This window comes from Piliocolobus tephrosceles, chromosome 21, assembly GCF_002776525.5.
Source record: "Piliocolobus tephrosceles isolate RC106 chromosome 21, ASM277652v3, whole genome shotgun sequence".
In the NCBI taxonomy this organism is placed as follows: Eukaryota; Metazoa; Chordata; class Mammalia; order Primates; family Cercopithecidae; genus Piliocolobus; species Piliocolobus tephrosceles.
Genome location: NC_045454.1, coordinates 4,373,750 through 4,391,694, shown reverse-complemented (window position 1 = coordinate 4,391,694; position 17,945 = coordinate 4,373,750). Strand labels below are relative to the sequence as shown.

Sequence of the window (17,945 nt, the reverse complement as noted above, 5' to 3'; positions counted from 1 at the left end):
AAGCACATGAAAAGACGCTCAACATCATTATTCACTAGGGAAATGCAAGTCAAAACCACAGTGGAATATACTTCACACCCACGGGGATGGCTGTTGCCAAAGACGATGGTAACAGGAGAGGATGTGGAAAGACTGGAAGGCTCATACACTGCTGGTGGGAATATAAAATGCTGTACCACTCTGCAAAACAGGTTGGCAAACCCTCAGAAGTTAAACACGTAGTTATCCATGACCCAGAAATTCTCCCCAAGTATATATAGCTAAGAAAATTGAAAGCATATGCCCCCAAAAACTTCTATAAGAATGTTCACCGAAGTGTTATCCATAATAGCCAAAAGGTACAAATAATGCATTGTCTATCAACTGAGGAATGTATGAGCAAATTGTGATCTATTCATACAATGAAATATTGGCAATCAAAAGGAATGACGTACTACTAATATATGCTACGACACAGGTGAACCTTGAAAACATCATGCTAAGTAAAATAAGCCAGACACAAAAGGCCACATATAATATGAAATGTCCAGAATATAAAAATCCAAAGACAGACAAGTAGATTAGTAATTGTTAGGAAATGGAGAAATTGAGAGGATTGGTGGGAGACTGCTAATGGGTATGGGGTTTCTTTCTTGGGTGAAGAAAATGTTCTGGAATTAGTAGTGAAAGCTGTACAACCTTGTGAATATATTTAAAAACACTGAACTATACACTTTACAAGAATGAACTTTACAATGTGTAAATTATATCTCCATATAGCTGTTATAGGGAAAAGAACAAAAGGCAATGAGGGTTGAGAAGGGATCTGTGACACTGTACATGTATGCACAGTCACAGCAAAAATAACCTTCTCCAACCTCCACTGGGGACAAGAACGAGGATATCTGGGAATGGCAGGGGCTCTGGGTCCTGGCACAGAGACCACAAGAGCACACTGCTAAACTCAACTCCAGGACTGTCCTGAAATGCTGAGGCAGCACAAAACAAGAGGAAACAAGAGAGTCCTCTAAAACTCCCCTCCAAAATGCTAATTCTAAATAATCTGGCCAGTGGGGTGGCTCACACCTGTGATCCCTGCACTTTGGGAGGCCGAGGCAGGAGATTCGCTTCACGCCAGGAGCTTGAGACCAGTCTGGGCAACATAGTAAGACCCTGTCTCTAAAAAAGTTTCAATTAGTCGGGTGTGATGGCATACACCTGTGGTCCTAGCTACTTGGGAGCCCGAGGCAGGAGGGCTGCTTGGGCCCAAGAATTTGATTTTATAGTTATCTATGATTGCACCACTGCACTCCAGCCTTGGCTACCAAGCCTGACATTGTCCCTAACAAATAAGGCCTTAAAAACAAATATAAAAGCATAAATAACTACAGATTATGACTTCCTTCTGATATTTGTAATGTTTAGTGGCAACGACAAGAGCAAACCTGCAATTTCACCCTTGCTGTGTGAGTATAAATGGTTAGTACAATTCTACCAGGAAGTAGCTCAGCATGAACCAGCAAAGTCACAGAAAGGAACCACAGATACTTTCACTGGATGAATCTACTGGAGCTATTCAGAGATGAAGATAGGTATAGAGGCACCAAGGGAATGAATAAAAACACCACAGCCAAACCAAATATAGCTAACACAGCACTGACCCACAACCTCTGGCAACAAGCACAGGTCAGGACTTACATGACTGCCAGTATACCCTTTTATTGCTCCCCGCCAAGCCAGTAGGGTTCTCCACTCAGAACCCTCCCTTATGAATGCACGTCTTCTCACTCCCTACCTGCCTTTGACTCTCTCTACAGAACACAAGGGACCGTGGCTGGCTCCCTACTATACCCGGCTCTGAGTCAACCTCTGCGTGTACTCATCTGGACGGCCTAGGTCTTTATTTCCACAACATACAATTCCTGCCCCGCGCGGTGTGTGTTAGGACAAAACTGGAAGGACAGGTAGTAGTGTAACACGGTTTAAGAAAATTGTTAAAAACTCCCTTGTAAGCAGTAAAACCTGCACTAGTTTCAGCGTGATTATTACAACGCAGAAAAGCGGTCGCAGGGCAGAAAATTACTAGTGTGCAACAGCTGCAGCTACGTTAAAAATAAAGCTCCAGCGGAAGCATCTTTCAGAGCCCGGCGGCCGCCTGCACAAGACCCTCCTCGGCCCTGGTCTCCGTCATCGCGCACTCAGGAATTCGAGGCGACAACCATAAACCAACCTTTTCGCCCAGATCACCGTCCACACATGACCCGCTCTCTCTGCCAGCGAAATGGGTCGACGCCTCCAGGCCACGCCTCTAACCCCGCCCCCCGGATCTGGAAAAGCGCCCAGAACGACGTCACCCGCGGGCACTACAGCTCCCAGCAGCCTCTGAGACACGGGCTTCCGGTGCCGTTCTCCCGACTCCCCGCTGACAGGGACAGGTCCTGGGCCTACATGGGGCAACGGGGCAGCGCGGCAGGAGCTTCCACGCCTGCCTCACCTGCAAATATTGCTCCGGACTTCGCGGGCTGGGGGAGACCTTCCGCTGAGGCCACAGCAGGCGACTCCCAACCCTTCCCTTTCCCGTTCCTCGAGTACAAGCCCTGGTCTGTCTGGGCTTCCCGTTTGCGCGCTGCACAGGTTTGACTGGAGGTGCCCACTGCTGGCACGGGCCCAGGTAGTCAGCTCCGCGCTGGGATCCGCCCAGAGCCAGGGGCCGCGCCGCCTCCTTGCAGCCCAGGCCGTCTTCCCAGCGAGGTGGCGCAGTTGTAGAGCAGGACCTGAGCCACGCTTTTAATTCTCGACCATTCCTAGTCTACGCTTGAAGGGATTTTTCTTCTTGGTAAGATTAATCAAACACACTTGAGCACCTATTTCCAACCTCTTCCCCCAAATAAGCTTTTGAGGTATTTTCATTTTGGGGGCTTGCCCTCTCCAACTCATTTATAACTGCTCTGATCTATATTTAATTCCCTGTTTCTTAGGACTTCTGGGGACTTACTTCGCCCCAAATAACTTTTCTTCATTTGAGGGCATACTTCATTTATAGTCTCTCAATTACAATGATTTTTGTTTGTTTGTTTTTTGAGGCGGAGTTTCGCTCTTAATCGCCCAGGCTGGAGTGCAGTGGTGCGATCTCGGCTCACTGCAACCTCCGCCTCCCGGGTTCAAGCAATTCTGTCTCAGCCTCCCGAGTAGCTGGGATTACAGGCGCCCGCCGCCATGCCCAGCTAATTTTTGTATTTTTAGTAGAGACGGGGTTTCGTCATGTTGGCCAGACTGGTCTCAAATTCCTGACCTTAGGTGATCTGCCCATCTCGGCCTGCCAAAGTCCTGGGATTACAGGTGTGAGCCACCGCACGCCCCAATTACAGCTCTTAAGGCTTGATTTTTTCCTGAGAAGCAGCTGGGGTAAGATTTACTGGAAGCCCAGCAGCACTGGACTAAATGCCTAGGCCATGGGACATGCACCAACTGAATCTTTTTTTTTTTTTTTTGCACCAACTGAATCTTTACTTCCTGGGGGGGCTCAGTGGCAGACCAGCACTGGGCCGCCAGCACTATTTTAGGTAATCATGCATGACACTTAAAAATCTTAACATGTTACTTCATAAATTCCTAAAATTTTCTTTCTGTATTCCTTGAGGGATTTTAGTGTCTTAGCCCCTAGGAAAACTGTTGGATTCTTCTACTCTACCCTACCCGCTTCTAATGTACTTACTTCTGCTTTAATCTTGATCATCAACCCATGAAGCGCCACACTCTGTTCTGTACAGTTATCATAAAGCGCCTTTTGCGTGCTATGGAACCAAGGACACCACAGTGAACAACACAGGCCACGAACCCAGAAACTGGTGGGGAAGTGATGGACTCATTCTGTGCACCTCAGTCCTCCACATCTCAACCCACAGACTATCCCAAGACCTTTACGACAATCCTTACCACTCTCTATTCCAGGAAATTAGCCGCTCCACTTCATGGAGGAGAAAATGGAAGCTCTTATGTTCACCAGCAGGCAGAGGTGGAACTGGATTCTCATTCCACCCATCTCATTCCACAGACATGACTGACCCAACCCACTCATGTGGAGCTGCATGATCCCTATCAGCTGGAACTCCAAATGGCTTTGAGCTAGCAGCTGAATGAGCCCATAGCAACGCAGTCCCCTCACCTACAACTGTCTAATGGGTTATGAAACAAATTCACTGAGGCTCAGAGCAAGGGGTTTAATCAAGAGAGATTAACTTCTTGAGCCTGAGTTTCTTCACCCGAAGTGATTAGATACCGTCCAGGCACAGCATGTGGTAAGGGCTGAGGGGAGCTGCTGCTTTCTCTCTCTTGACGCTATTTTCTTCTCTCAGGATATTTCTACCTCTCTGCTGCTTCCCTTCCAGGGTGACAAACAGCCTTAGGCAGCTGTCTGCCTCACAGTGTTTTCCAGTGAATGCTGATTAGCCAGGTATACCAGTCCAAAATATAACGAAAAGCAATGATCTTTTCAGCAGCTTGTTGTGGGGGAAGAGTCAGAAGAGTACTTACCCTCAGCTCCCCTAATCCCTGGGCACAGTACTCCATCACTTTTCCTCCTTGTCCGGAAAGCTCTCAGCTTCCCTGTTCTCCTCTCTCATCATTCCCTCAGTGCCACTAAGCTCCCTGTTGGATTACCTTCTGCGTCTGTCTCCTCCAGTGGACCACTGAGGCTGCCAACTGGGACTTGTGGATCTCACACCCCAAAGTAGAGCCTAGAGGAGGATCTGCCAAAGGCTGCTGCTGATCTTTACATCACTCAGTTTTCGAGTCAATGACAGAACCACCATTTCACGAAGGCTGCCCACAGTCGCAGGCAGCAAATGTACAACCCATACACAAAAGAAATACGCCTGGTGCGGTGGCTCACGCCTGTAATCCCAGCACTTTGGGAGGCCGAGGCCGACAGACCATAAGGTCAGGAGTTTGAGACTAGCCTAGCCAACATGGTGAAACCCCATCTCTACTAAAAACACAAAAATTAGCTAGGCATGGTGGTGTGCGCCTGTAGTCCTAGCTACTCGGGAGGCTGAGGCAGGAGAATCGCTTGAACCTGGGAGGCTGAGGTTGCAGTGAGCCAAGATTGTGCCACTGCACTCCAGCCTGGGCAACAGTGCAAGACTCCATCTCAGAAAGCAAAAAATAATAATAAATTCATGCTGGGATAGGCTAGGAACCCTCTGGGATAGGCTAGGAACCCTGCCCAGGGTTGCACAGTGGATGATATGGTTTGGTTCTGTGTCCCTACCAAATCTCAGGTTGAAAAGTGATGCCATGTTGGAGGTGGGGCCTGATGAACCTTCAAGAATGGCTTAGCACCATCCTTCTGGTGATAAGTTAATTCACACGAGATCTGGTTGTTTAAAAAAGTGTGGCTGGGCAGAGTGGCTAATGCCCGTAATCCCAGCACCTTGGGAGGCTGAGGTAGGTGGATTGCTTGAGCCCAGGAATTCTAGACCAGCCTGGGCAACATGGCAAAACCCCATCTCTACAAAAAATTAGCCAGGTGTAGCAGCATGCGCCTGTAGTCCTGGCTACTCAGGAGGCTGAGGTGGGAGAATCACTTGAGCCCAGGAAGTCGAGGCTGCAGTGGGTCATGACCGCACCACTGTACTACTGCCTAGGTGAAAATGAGACCCTGTCTAAAAAGAAAAAAAAAAAAAAAAGTGTGTGGCACCTTCTTCCTCTCTCTGGCTCCTGCTTTTGCCATGATGTGCCTGTTCCCTGCCTTCCACCATGAGTAAAAAGCTCCCTGAGGCCTCCCCAGAAGCCAACCAGATGCCAGTGCCACCCTTGTACAGCCTGCAGAACTGTGGGTCAATTAAACCTCTTATCTTCATAAATAACCCAGTCCCAGGTAATTATAGCAATGTAAGAACAGCCTAACATAGTGGGAAACAAAGGAGTTGGGTTCCAAACCCTGTTATTTCATGCCCTTGACACTAAAGGGGTCTCCCACAGCCAGCATCTTACTTTTCCTCGAATAAGGCTTTTCATCCAGAGATCCACATGACATGTGCACCACCCTCCGGCCTGGCACAGTCTTCCCCAACATCTTCACCTGGTTCGCCTTTCCCATTCAGCTCTGAGCTCAAATGTCACCTCCTCAGAACCATCTTCCTGCTTAGTTCTAAACTACTGCTGCCCACCCATATCTCGCTTGTCCCCCACCAACATATCCCATTGTTTCCTTCTCTTTCCAACAATTACCATCCCAAATATCTGATTAATTTATCATGTCTGTCACCCTATCTAGAGCAGTGCTGTCCAATGGAACTTTCTATAAATGAGATGTTCTAATCTGTACTGTCCAACATAGTAGTATTAGCTGCAGGGCCAATGAGCAGTTGAAAGGTGCCCAGTGCGACTGAGGTAATGAATGGGCAAGCTCATTTTTGTTGATTCAGTCAGCCATGGAATGGATGTAGGCTCAATGAAAGCAGGTGTAAGACCTGCCCCACTCGTCACTGTGATCCAGTCCTGGAACAGTACCTGGAATCCTGGCAAGTGCTCAAGTAATATTTGTTGATTCAACATAGCTTCTTCGTAACATGAGAGCACACAGTTTGCACCCCACTTGCTTCTTTTCAGCCATGCCCATGTCAGGGACTTGTATTTCTGGTCCCATGGTAAAATGGCTCCAGCAGCATTTCTCCAGAGGTTGATGGGTAGAATTACTTCAGGACACTAGTGCTGAAACACATCAGTACTTCTAGCCTTTTTAAGCCCTCAAAATAAGTTAATACTTCTATTTATCAAGTCTTCCACACTCCAGCACTTACAACTTTCTTCAAATAGGTCCTGCTCATCCTTAATAATTCTTTGGTATAACTTTTTAAAGGTTTTAATATCTTTTGTATATCCACGTCAAATTTGATATTCCTGGTGTAAACCAAAGCTTGTTCTTTCTTTTTGAGATGGAATCTCACTCTGCAGCCCAGGCTGGAATGCAGTGGTGCGATCTCTGCTCATTGCAACATCCGACTCCCGGGTTCACGCCATTCTCATGCCTCAGCCTACTGAATTACAGGTGCATGCCACCACGCCCAGCTAATTTTTTGTATTTTTAGTAGAGACAGGGTTTTACTATGTTGGCCAGGCTGGTCTTGAACTCCTGGCCTCAAGTGATCCATTCATCTTGGCCTCCCAAAGTACTGGGATTGAGCCACCCCAGTACATGTGTGAGCCACTATACCTGGCCAAGCCAAGCTACTACTATACATTTATTTTGTAATGTCATTTTGCTGAATCTTTTTTTTTTTTTTTTTGAGACAGAGTCTTGCTCTGTCGCCCAGGCTGAAGTGTAATGGCGCAATCTCGGTTCACTGCAACCTCTGCCTCCTGGGGTCAAGCATTTTTCCTGCCTCAACCTCCCAAGTAGCTGGGATTACAGGCGCCCACCACCACACCTGGCTATTTTTTGTAGTTTTAGTAGAGACAGGCTTTCAACATGTTTGCCAGGCTAGTCTCAAACTCCTGACCTCAGGTGATCCACCTGCCTTGGCCTCCCAAAGTGCTGGGATTACAGGCCCGAGCCACTGTGCCTGGCCAAATAGTATCATTTTAATAGTATTTCAGAGGTGTGCACCCCGGCATGCATGGCTAATTTTTAAATTTTTTGTAGAGCCCAGGAATTGCTATGCTGCCCAGGATGGTTTCCAATTCCTGGCTCCAGCAATTCTCCCACTTCAGCCTCCCAAGGTGTTGAGATTATAGGTGTGAGCCACTGCACCCAGCCCTGTCTTTAATGGGAAGTTAAAAAATCTCCACTGCTCAGGGCAGTACTCAGATGCAAGTAGTCAATTAGTTCTAAAAAAAAAAAAAAAAAAAAAAAACAAAGTTAATTTTAATGTTTCTCCTAGGACTAATTTTGGCAACTCTATACTTTTCCAAAAATCTTTCCATGTTTTGTTTGTTCATTCCTACACTCAACAAATAATTACTGAGCACCTATACTGTGTCAGGAACTGGACCAGGAAGCAGTGACACAACAGGAAGGAGCTACCATTTCCATCCTATGAGCACGGTTATGGGCAGCACCTCCAAAAATTAATATAAAATTCCAAAGAAGTCTCCACGTTTTTCCACTGATGATCAACTGACACACAACCATATTTGTGTGTTTGCACTTGACTGTGTATTTTATTTTAAAATTTTTAAATTTAAATTTAAAATTTGTATCCTAGTCTTCTCTGTACTGTTCCAATTGTAGTATAAGCCAAAGCAAGCACACTTGAATTTTAATAGCTTATATATATTTATATATTAAAATGTCATATACTTGCGGTTTCAAATCAGTCACAAAGAGGTTTCTCATTCTTTGTAACAGCTGTGCAAAGTACTATAACTAAAAACTACATATAAAATATCTGTACAGTTTCTTTTCCCCTGTATAGGTTTACTGTTTATTTATTCTTTACTTACTCAAAGTCATTTTGGCATTTTGTCTACCCACAAAATGAGTTCTTGGAATATTATTTTCTTCTCTATTTCTGATTATTATTCCTTTTTTTTCCCTTAAAGTCATTGTTCCTCTTTCTATAGGACTGTTGATGGTATTTTTCTTTCCCCCAAAAAATGTCTGCTTCAAACACTTAGTTCGTTTGTTTTCCTTCTTAATTACTAGTTAAGACATTTCAGGCTTTGAAGTTATCCCCGAGTACAAGCCCTGAAACACAGGGAGAGTGGTCCCCAGATAAGAGGGTCACAATTTACATAAGTCTTAGAGATCAGATATGTGGGAGGTGGCACAGAATGTGAAGTGTTCTTCAATAAAAGATCACAAAGCATGAGATCACTCTGCTTCACTGAATTTCATCCAAAACATGTTTGACAGCCACCCAACATTCCAGACTCAACCTAGTTGCCAAGAATGTGGGCCCCACAAAGTTCTTTGTAGCACTCAAAGTAAAGATTTTCCTGGCTGGGCGCAGTGGCTCACGCCTGTATCCCCAGCACTTTGGGAGGCCAAGACGGGCGGATCACGAGGTCGAGACCATCCTGGCTAACATGGTGAAACTCCGTCTCTACTAAAAATACAAAAAAAAAAAAAAATTAGCCGGGCGTGGTGGCGGGTGCCTGTAGTCCCAGCTACACAGGAGGCAGAGGCAGGACAACAGCGTGAACCCGGGAGGCGGAGCTTGCAGTGAGCCGAGACTGCGCCACTGCACTCCAGCCTGGGCAACAGAGCGAAACTCGTCTCAAAAAAAAAAAAAAAAAAAAAAGATTTTCCTTTACCTTCCCTTACCTACCCTTTTGTTTCAAAGCCTGGCCTTGTATTCAGTCTTCTCTTTGAAGACATATTCTTGTCTCCTGCAACTTCTTCAGACATCTATTTGCTCAACAGTATGTACTGAGCTCCTAGTAATTCAGTCATTGTGTTAGCAAATGAGGACATACAGAAGGAAAAGAACACCTGCTCTCATCCATATTTTAAGTATTTGTTCTAAATGTTCAGGTCAGATAATAAGCAAATTAGAAGAGACAAGACTACATTTACATACTTATCAGTGTTTTATGTAGGATTTGCCTTCTCTACGACATATAAAAATAGGATGAGACATTTCATTATTATTATTCAATGGGGTTCTTTCCAGTGTGCATTTTTTTCATTCTATCACGTAAGTTGAGAGTTAAGGCTGGTTATTTGTCTGCACAGATTACATTCACAGGATGTTTGCCCATATGAGTCCTCTGATGCTGAAAACAATGAGGACTCCTACTGAAGGGGTTCCCAAAATGCTGTGTTCAGGGAGGGATCCTTGCCAGCGAGTTCTGGGACACCCGAAGCCTTTCCAACCCTATGTTCTTAGGTAATCTCTAGTACTTCTGTGATGCTGAATGAGAGAGCTATGCATGAAATCCTTCCCACAGCAATTATATTCTCATGGTTTCAGAAGCTCTTCGATGTGATACTCAATGTAAGAACTTTTCCAGTATGAATTCTCTCAAGATAAGACTGAGTTAGGCCAGAAGTCTTTCCTCACATGATCTATTTCTGAGGTTTCTTCCCTGTGTGAGTTCTCAGATGTTGAAAAGTTCATGAAAAGGACTTACTTCATTTGAGGTGTTTGCTGGTTAATGTCCCATGAAAGATGGCAAAAACATTAAAGAGGGCAAAGACAGGCCGAAAGTGAATTTTTTCAAACTAAACACATTTATTCCATCTTGTTCTTGGATAAAATAATGGTATGCCGTTGATTACTCCATGGCCTGTGTGACCTTCTCAAGCTATACAAAGGATGGAATCTCAAGAAGAATTTGGCTTTCTTCCTCCCAATAAAACACTCTCCTCGCCGGGCGCGGTGGCTCACGCCTGTAATCCCAGCACTTTGGGAGGCCGAGGTGGGTGGATCATGAGGTCAGGAGATCGAGACCATCCTGGCTAACACAGTGAAACCCCATCTCTACTAAAAATACAAAAAAATTAGCCGGGCGTAGCGGCGGGCGCCTGTAGTCCCAGCTACTCGGGAGGCTGAGGCAGGAGAATGGCATGAACCTGGGAGGTGGAGCTTGCAGTGAGCTGAGATCGCGCCACTGCACTCCAGCCTGGGGGCAGAGCGAGACTCCGTCTCAAAAAAAAAAAAAAAACAAAACACTCTCCTCATCAAACTTATTTTTTCAGACTCATGTTTGGTCTATGTTTCAAAAAGCTGCTAAGTTCTTATTTGTAGGACTCATTTCCTACTTAACTTTGTTTTCTTTTCTGCAGTGGCAGGATCCCAGCTCACTGCAACCTCTACCTTCCAGGCTCAAGCCATCCTCCCACCTCAGCCTCCCAAGTAGCTGGAACTATAGACACATACCACCATGCCTGGCTAATTTTTGTATTTTATGTAGCAACAGGGTTTCACCATGTTGCCCAGGTTGGTTTCAAACTCCTGAGCTCAAATGCTCCGCCCACCTTGGCCTCTCAAAGTACCTGGATTACAGGCATGAGCCGCTGTGCCTGGCCCCTACTTAACTTCTTGACAAGTAAAAAATGTAAAATGCCCTGCAGGGTTTCCTAAATCATGACCTTCATAATAGTCTCTTCCCTGCATTCCTTTCCTAATGACTAAACTCTTAACAGTTTACATCTCAAGTGTTCCACCCAACAGCCACATATATGGCAATGGTTCTTGACAGGAAATTAGAGAGCTGAAGATTTGAGTGCCGCCTAATTTATTTCCCTACATTGCTTATTGTCACAGCATCATTCCTCATTCAGTGCTTTCCTGAGGATGAACGCTATTTGTCCTAGCATTTGTTCCCCTTCTACTTAAACCAAGGGTCCCCAACTGCCAGGCCATGAACTGGTACCAGGCTGCACAGCAGGAGGTGAGCAACAGGCAAGTGAGCATTGCCTCCTGTCAGATCAGCAGTGGCACTGGACTCTCACAGGAGCATGAACCCTACTGTAAACTGTGCATGTGAGGGATCTAGGCTGCATGCTCCTTATGAGAATCTAATGCCTCATGATCTGGGGTGGAACAGTTTCATCTCAAAACCATCCCTCCACACCCCAAGGTCCATGGAAAAACTGTCTTCCACAAAACTGGTCCCTAGTGTCAAAAAGGTTGGGAACTGCTGACTTGACTGCCGTTCTTGCTACCGTGGGAAGCTGGAGAAGCACACAGGGTGAGGTGTCAAAATGGTCCAAGTCTAAACTCAATACCAGTTCTGTGCATTAATTAGAGGCACAGCCATGCCATTGTTGGGAGAAACCGACCACTTCAGAAGACAGTTCTCTCATCTCACACTCAGTAAAGCATTCCATTCTAAACACCTATGACTCCAAACGGACGTTGCTATGTGCTGTGTGGATCTCCTTCTTAGGTATAAATAGGTGTATTCGACTGGCTTTGGAAACCTTGGAGTGTCTCCATGGTGCCTTCTCATTCATTTGTCATCACAAGAATCAGTTCAGACATGGTACAGTTCAAAAACTTCCATCAGTGTGAAAGCTATTGAGTTATCCATACTGTTAGTGTGTGTGTGTGTGTGTATTTGTTTGTCTGTTTGTTTTGAGACAGAGTCTCACTCTGTTGCCAGGCTGCAGTACAGTGGCACCATCTCGGCTCACTGTAACCTCCGCCTCCTGGGTTCAAGCAATTCTCCTGCCTCAGCCTCCCGAGCAGCTGGGACTACAAGCGCGCACCATTACGCCCAGCTAATTTTTGTATTTTTATTTATTTATTTATATATTTATTTATTTATTTATTTATTTTTATTTATTTATTTTTTGAGACAGAGTCTTGCTGTTGCCCAGGCTGGAGTGCGGTGATGCTATCTCGGCTCACTGCAAGCTCCACCTCCTGGGTTCAAGCCATTCTTCTCTCAGCCTCCCGAGTAGCTGGGACTACAGGTGCCCACCACCACACCTGGCTATTTTTTGTATTTTTAGCAGAGACGGAGTTTCACCGTGTTAGCCAGGATGGTCTCAATCTCCTGAACTCGTGATCTGCCTGCCTCGGCCTCCCAAAGTGATGGGATTACAGGTGTGAGCCACCGCGCCCGGCCAAGTTTTGTATTTTTAGTAGAGACGGGGTTTCACCATCTCAATCTCTGGACCTTGGGATCTGCCTGCCTCAGCCTCCCAAAGTGCTGGAACTACAGGCCTGAGCTACTGCACCTGACCTTTTGTTTTTTAAGACAGAATCTCTCTCTGTTGCCTAGACTGCGATACAGTAGCATGACCTTAGCTCACTGCACCTTCAACCTCGTGGGCTCAAGTAATCCTTTCATCTCAGTCTCCCAAGTAGCTGGGACTGCAGGCATGTGCCCCATCACTTGTTTTGTTTTTTTTTTTGTGGTACAGACAGAGTCTTACTTTGTTGCTGACACTTTTCTCAAGTAATCCTCCCACCTGGGGCCTCCCAAAGTGCGGAGATTACAGGCCTGAACGACTGTGCCCAGCCTATTGTAACTTTTTGTTTAAAATTATTTCAACATAGGGGCCGGGCGTGGTGGCTCACGTCTATAATGCCAGCACTCTGGGAGGCCAAGGCGAGTGAATCACCTGAGGAGTTCGAGACCAGCCTGGCCCAACACGGTGAAACCCTGTCTCTACTAAAAATACAAAAATCAGCTGAGCATGGTGGTGCAAGCCTGTAATCCCAGCTACTAAGGAGGCTGAGGCAGGAGAATCGCTTGAACCTGGGAGGTAGAGGTTGCAGTAAGCTGAGATCGCACCAGTGCACTCCAGCCTGGGTGACAGAGTGAGACTCCATCTCAAAAAAGAAAAAAAAGATTAAAAATTATTTCAACATAACAAGTAAAAAACAGGCCAGGTGTGGTGGCTCACACCTGTAATCTCAGCACTTTGGGAGGCCCAGGTGGGAGGATCACTTGAGGTCAGGGATTCAAGACCAGCCTGACCAACATGGTGAAACCCTGTCTCTACTAAAAAATCCAAAAATCAGCTAGGTGTGGTGGCAGGTGCCTGTAGTCCCAGCTACACAGGAGGCTGAGGCAGGAGAATTGCTTGAACCTGGGAGGTGGAGGTTGCAGTGACGTGAGATGGGGCCACTGCACTTTAGCCTGCGTGACAGAGTGAGACCCTGCATCAAAAAAAAAAAAGGTAAAAAACGAAACACAAAAAACAGAGAAAACAGAAACCCCTTATTTCCTCTCCTCAGCAAAGTCTAGGTCTTTACCAGACATCCCCACATCCTTGGCTAATGCCAAAAACTCAGAAATTATTCACTCTCTCACACACACACACACAATTTTTGAAACAAAGGCTGGAGTGCAGTGGGGCTAACATAGCTTACTACAATCTCAACCTCCTAGGCTGAAGTGATCCTCCTGCCTCCACACCCGGCTAATTTTTGTTATTTTTTTGCAGATACTTGTATTCACCATGTTTCCCAGGCTGGTCTCAAACTTCGGGCCTCAAGCAATCCTCCTGCTTTGGCGTCCCAAAGTGTTGGGGTTACAGGCATGCGACACCACACCTGGCCCTTTTATCTCATGTTTTATATATATATATATATATATATACACATATATATATATATTTTTTTTTTGAGATGGTATCTTGCTGTGTTGCCCAGGCTGAAGTGCAGGGGAACAATCACAGCTCAATGCAGCCTCAGACTCCCAAGCTCAAGCATTCCTCCTGCCTCAGCCTCCCAAGGAGCTGGGACTACAGGGATGCAGCACCACATCTGGCTTATTATTTTTATTTTTAGTAGAGATGATGTTTTGCTGTGTTTGGTCAGGTGGTCTTGAACTCCTTAGCTCAAGTGATCCTCCCACTTTAGCCTCCCTAAGTGCTGGGATTCCAGTCATAAGCCATCACACCTGGTCCCTTTATCATACTTTTAAAAGAAGCGATGGACACATAGAGGCACAGTCCTGTAGTCTCAGCTACTCAGGAGGCTGAGGCAGGAGAATCACTTGAACCTAGGAGGCAAGAGGTTGCAATGAGCCAAGATTGCACCACTGCCTGCCAGAAGCCTGGGTGACAAAGCAAGACTCTCCAAAAAAAAAAGGCCAGGCGGCAGTGGCTCATGGCTCACACCTGTAATCCCAGCACTTTGGGAGGCCAAGGCAGGCAGATCACGAGGTCAGGAGATCGAAACCATCCTGGCTAACACGGTGAAACCCCATCCCTACTAAAAATACAAAAAATTAGCCGGGTGTGGTAGTGGTCGCCTGTAGTCCCAGCTACTCAGGAGGCTGAGGCAGGAGAATGGCGTGAACCCAGGAGGTGGAGCTTGCAGTGAGCCGAGATCGCGCCACTGCACTCCAGCCTGGGCGACAGAGTGAGACTCTGTCTCTAAAAAAAAAAGAAAAAAAAAAAAAAAAGAAAAAAGATATTGACAAAAAGAATGTACAGTTCGACCTGTATATTCTGTGGGTTCCACATCTGTGGATTCAACAAACTCTGGATTGAAAATATTTGAGGGAAAAAAAAAAAAAAAGAATGATGTGCCAAACATGGTGGCTAAAGACATGGTAATCTCAGCACTTTGGGAAACTGACACGGGGAGGATTGCTTGAGGCCAGGAGCTCAATCCAGCCTGGGCAACATGGTGACAAAAAAATATAAAAATTAGCCAGGCGTAATGGCACACACATGTGGTCCAAGCTAGTTGGGAAGCTGAGGCAGGAGGATCACTTGAGCCCAGGAGTTCAAGGCTGCAGTGAGCCATGATCATGCCACTACCCGTCAGCCTGGGTGATACATAGGGTGAGACCTCAACTCGAAAATATATATAAAGGATGGCTGCAAATGTACTGAACATGTGCAAACTTTTTTTCCTTGTCACCATTCCCTAAACAGTGTAACAACTACTTACACAGCATTTACATCATATTCGGTATTATAAGTAACCTAGAGATGACTTCAACTATATGGGAGGATGTGAGTAGGTCATATGCACACCATTTTATACTGGGGACTTGAGCATCTGTGGATTTTGTTATGTGCAGGAGGTCCGACTTTACATACGAAATATGTTAGACACAGTCACCTATGAGAAATTCTTGGTGGCTTGTTCTTTCATCCCTCTCAACTACTCACCTAGTCCCACTGAGTTCACCTATGAATCACACACACCTGACTTTCCCCCAATGTGCTGTTACTCTCAGGCCACTTATTACCATGTTAGCAGATATTACCAGGTGTAACTGCGGGCCCTGCCTGCCTCCAATCTGTGACATACCACAATTCTTGCTTCACAAGCCACCCCGAGCGAGCTGTGAAAAGCAACGTCACATCCCTTCATTTTACTTGCTCTAGTCCACTAGGCTCAAAGAGCCCCTCAAAATGCCAAGTTCTGACCTCAAATGGTGCCTCCATGCCTAGAAGCTCTCTTCACCACTAATCCTGTATGTCCACGGACTTATTTTCCTTCAGGAATTGGCTTAAATCTCACCCCTGCAGTGTCTCCTGACTAGGTCTTCCAAAGCAATTCCCCACTGCTCCCCCTCTTTATACCAGGTTCTTTTCCTTCTCGGTACATTTATCATTGTATCTGTGTAACATGTTTGTAAAAGGCCATGATTGCTTAGACTATGAAGTCTAAGATGGCAGGGATTATGTAAGTGCTTTGGTTTTTCACCTAAGTTTTTAGTGAGTATATTGCACGGGACAGAAAAGGCCCTCCATAAAGATCTGTGAGGTGAGAGAAGGAGAAGAGGAGGGACAGCATCTAGTCAAGGACTCTTTCTGTGACAGAGCAGAGATGAGTTGGACACCCATCACCTCAGGCCTAGGCTGCAACAGTACCTCCTGATGAGCTTCCCCTCATGTGGCCTCTGACTCTGGGACACCAACCTGAATCTGTCACCTGTGGAGCCAGCTCTCCCAAGATGTGTGGCACCCACAGTGCCCCAGACACCAGCCAGATTTAGGATACTACCAGATCATCCAGAAGTGTATGGCCTGGAGGTCTGCCCATTCAGAACATGGGTCGTGAGCTCCAAGAAGGATGAAATGCAGACTTGTCACAGCCTGAGTAATCCAGAAACATAAAGACCAAAAGGAAGATCAGGAGGCTGGGCTGGGTGCGGTGGCTGACGCCTGTAATACCAGCACTTTGGGAGGTGGAGGCGGGCAGATCACAAGGTCAAAAGATCAAGACCATCCTGGCCAACATGGTGAAACCCTGTCTCTACTAAAAATAGAAAAAATTAGCTGGATGTGGTGGTGCACACCTGTAGTCCCAGCTACTCAGGAGGCTGAGGCAGGAGAATCACTTGAACCTGGGAGGCGGAGGTTGCAGTGAGCCAAGATGGCACCGCTGCACTCCAGGCTGGTGATAGAGTGAGACTCCGTCTCAAAAACCAAGGGGCAAAGAAACCACTGCAGGCAGATACAAAGTACTTGCATTGCTGGTACAGATACAAAGTACTTGCATTGCTGGAGACCTTGCAGGTGAAATAGTTTAGTGACCTCTTTTGCTAACAAAGATTTTCGGTGAAGGGAATGGAAGGAAAAACTTTGAATGTGGAAACGAAAAACAAAATATTAATGCTGAGCCAGGAAGCTGAAATACAAAGAAACCAGAAACAGGGCCCAGAGAAAGATTGGGGTGGGGGAGAGTCACAGAGACTCTAGCCCTCTATTCTGTGGCAAACAGGTCATCACCAAGGATGGGAGTTAGGTGAGGATGTCACAGCTCAGTAGTGCCAGAAGTGGGTAGTTCTGATGCCGCTTGCATCACAGCACAGAAAACAGAGAAGGGAAAGCATCCAGTGTGCTCTGCATTCAGCACACTGATAGAAAGGCTGACCAAGCAAACACACAAAGAAAACCACCTTCCCAACGTAACTTATGAATACTGACAAAAAAATCCTTTAGAAATTCAGGACTCCAGCAGCACGTTACAAAAGCACTTCTGTATCTATTATACTCCTATGTTAACTGCTCAAAGGAGAATCGTGTGACCGCTTAGTAAGCTCTAGAAGGGAAATAGGAGATATTACCGATTTTCATTCATTAGAAAAGACAAGATGACTATTTGTTAATCCAGATAAAACTGATTTGAATCAAAGCAGAATCCAGCATCAAGCTCATCAAAACCTAGAAACTTTTCCATTCAAGTCAGAGACTAGATACCAACTCTTCATACTCTGAGCTTCACACGATTTTGGACATACTACCCATGATGAACACGACTGCATGACGTAACACAACTGTTACAGATGATAAAAACACTGGCCAGGCATGGTGGCACATGGCTGTAGTCCCAGCTACTCAGGAGGCTGAGGCACGAGAATCGCTTGAACCCAGGGGGTGGAGGTTGTGTGAGCTGAGATCACACTGCCCTCCAGCCTGGGTGACAGAGGGAGACTCCGTCTCAAAAAAAAAAAAAAAAAAAAGAGAGAGAGATGAAAGAATTTTTTTTCTTTTTTTGAGATGGAGTCTCGCTCTGTCACCCAGGCTGGAGTGCAGTGGCATGATCTCGGTGTACTGCAACCTCCGCCTCCTGGGTTCAAGTGATTCTCCTGCC

General features: G+C 46.0%; 1 protein-coding gene across 4 annotated transcripts in view; it reads right to left on the bottom strand.

Moving 5' to 3' along the window:
* The window catches only part of ZNF274 (zinc finger protein 274), a 32,093-nt gene that overhangs the window by 6,868 nt on the left and 7,280 nt on the right, over nucleotides 1–17,945 (bottom strand). The gene's annotated exons all lie outside the window — the stretch shown is intronic.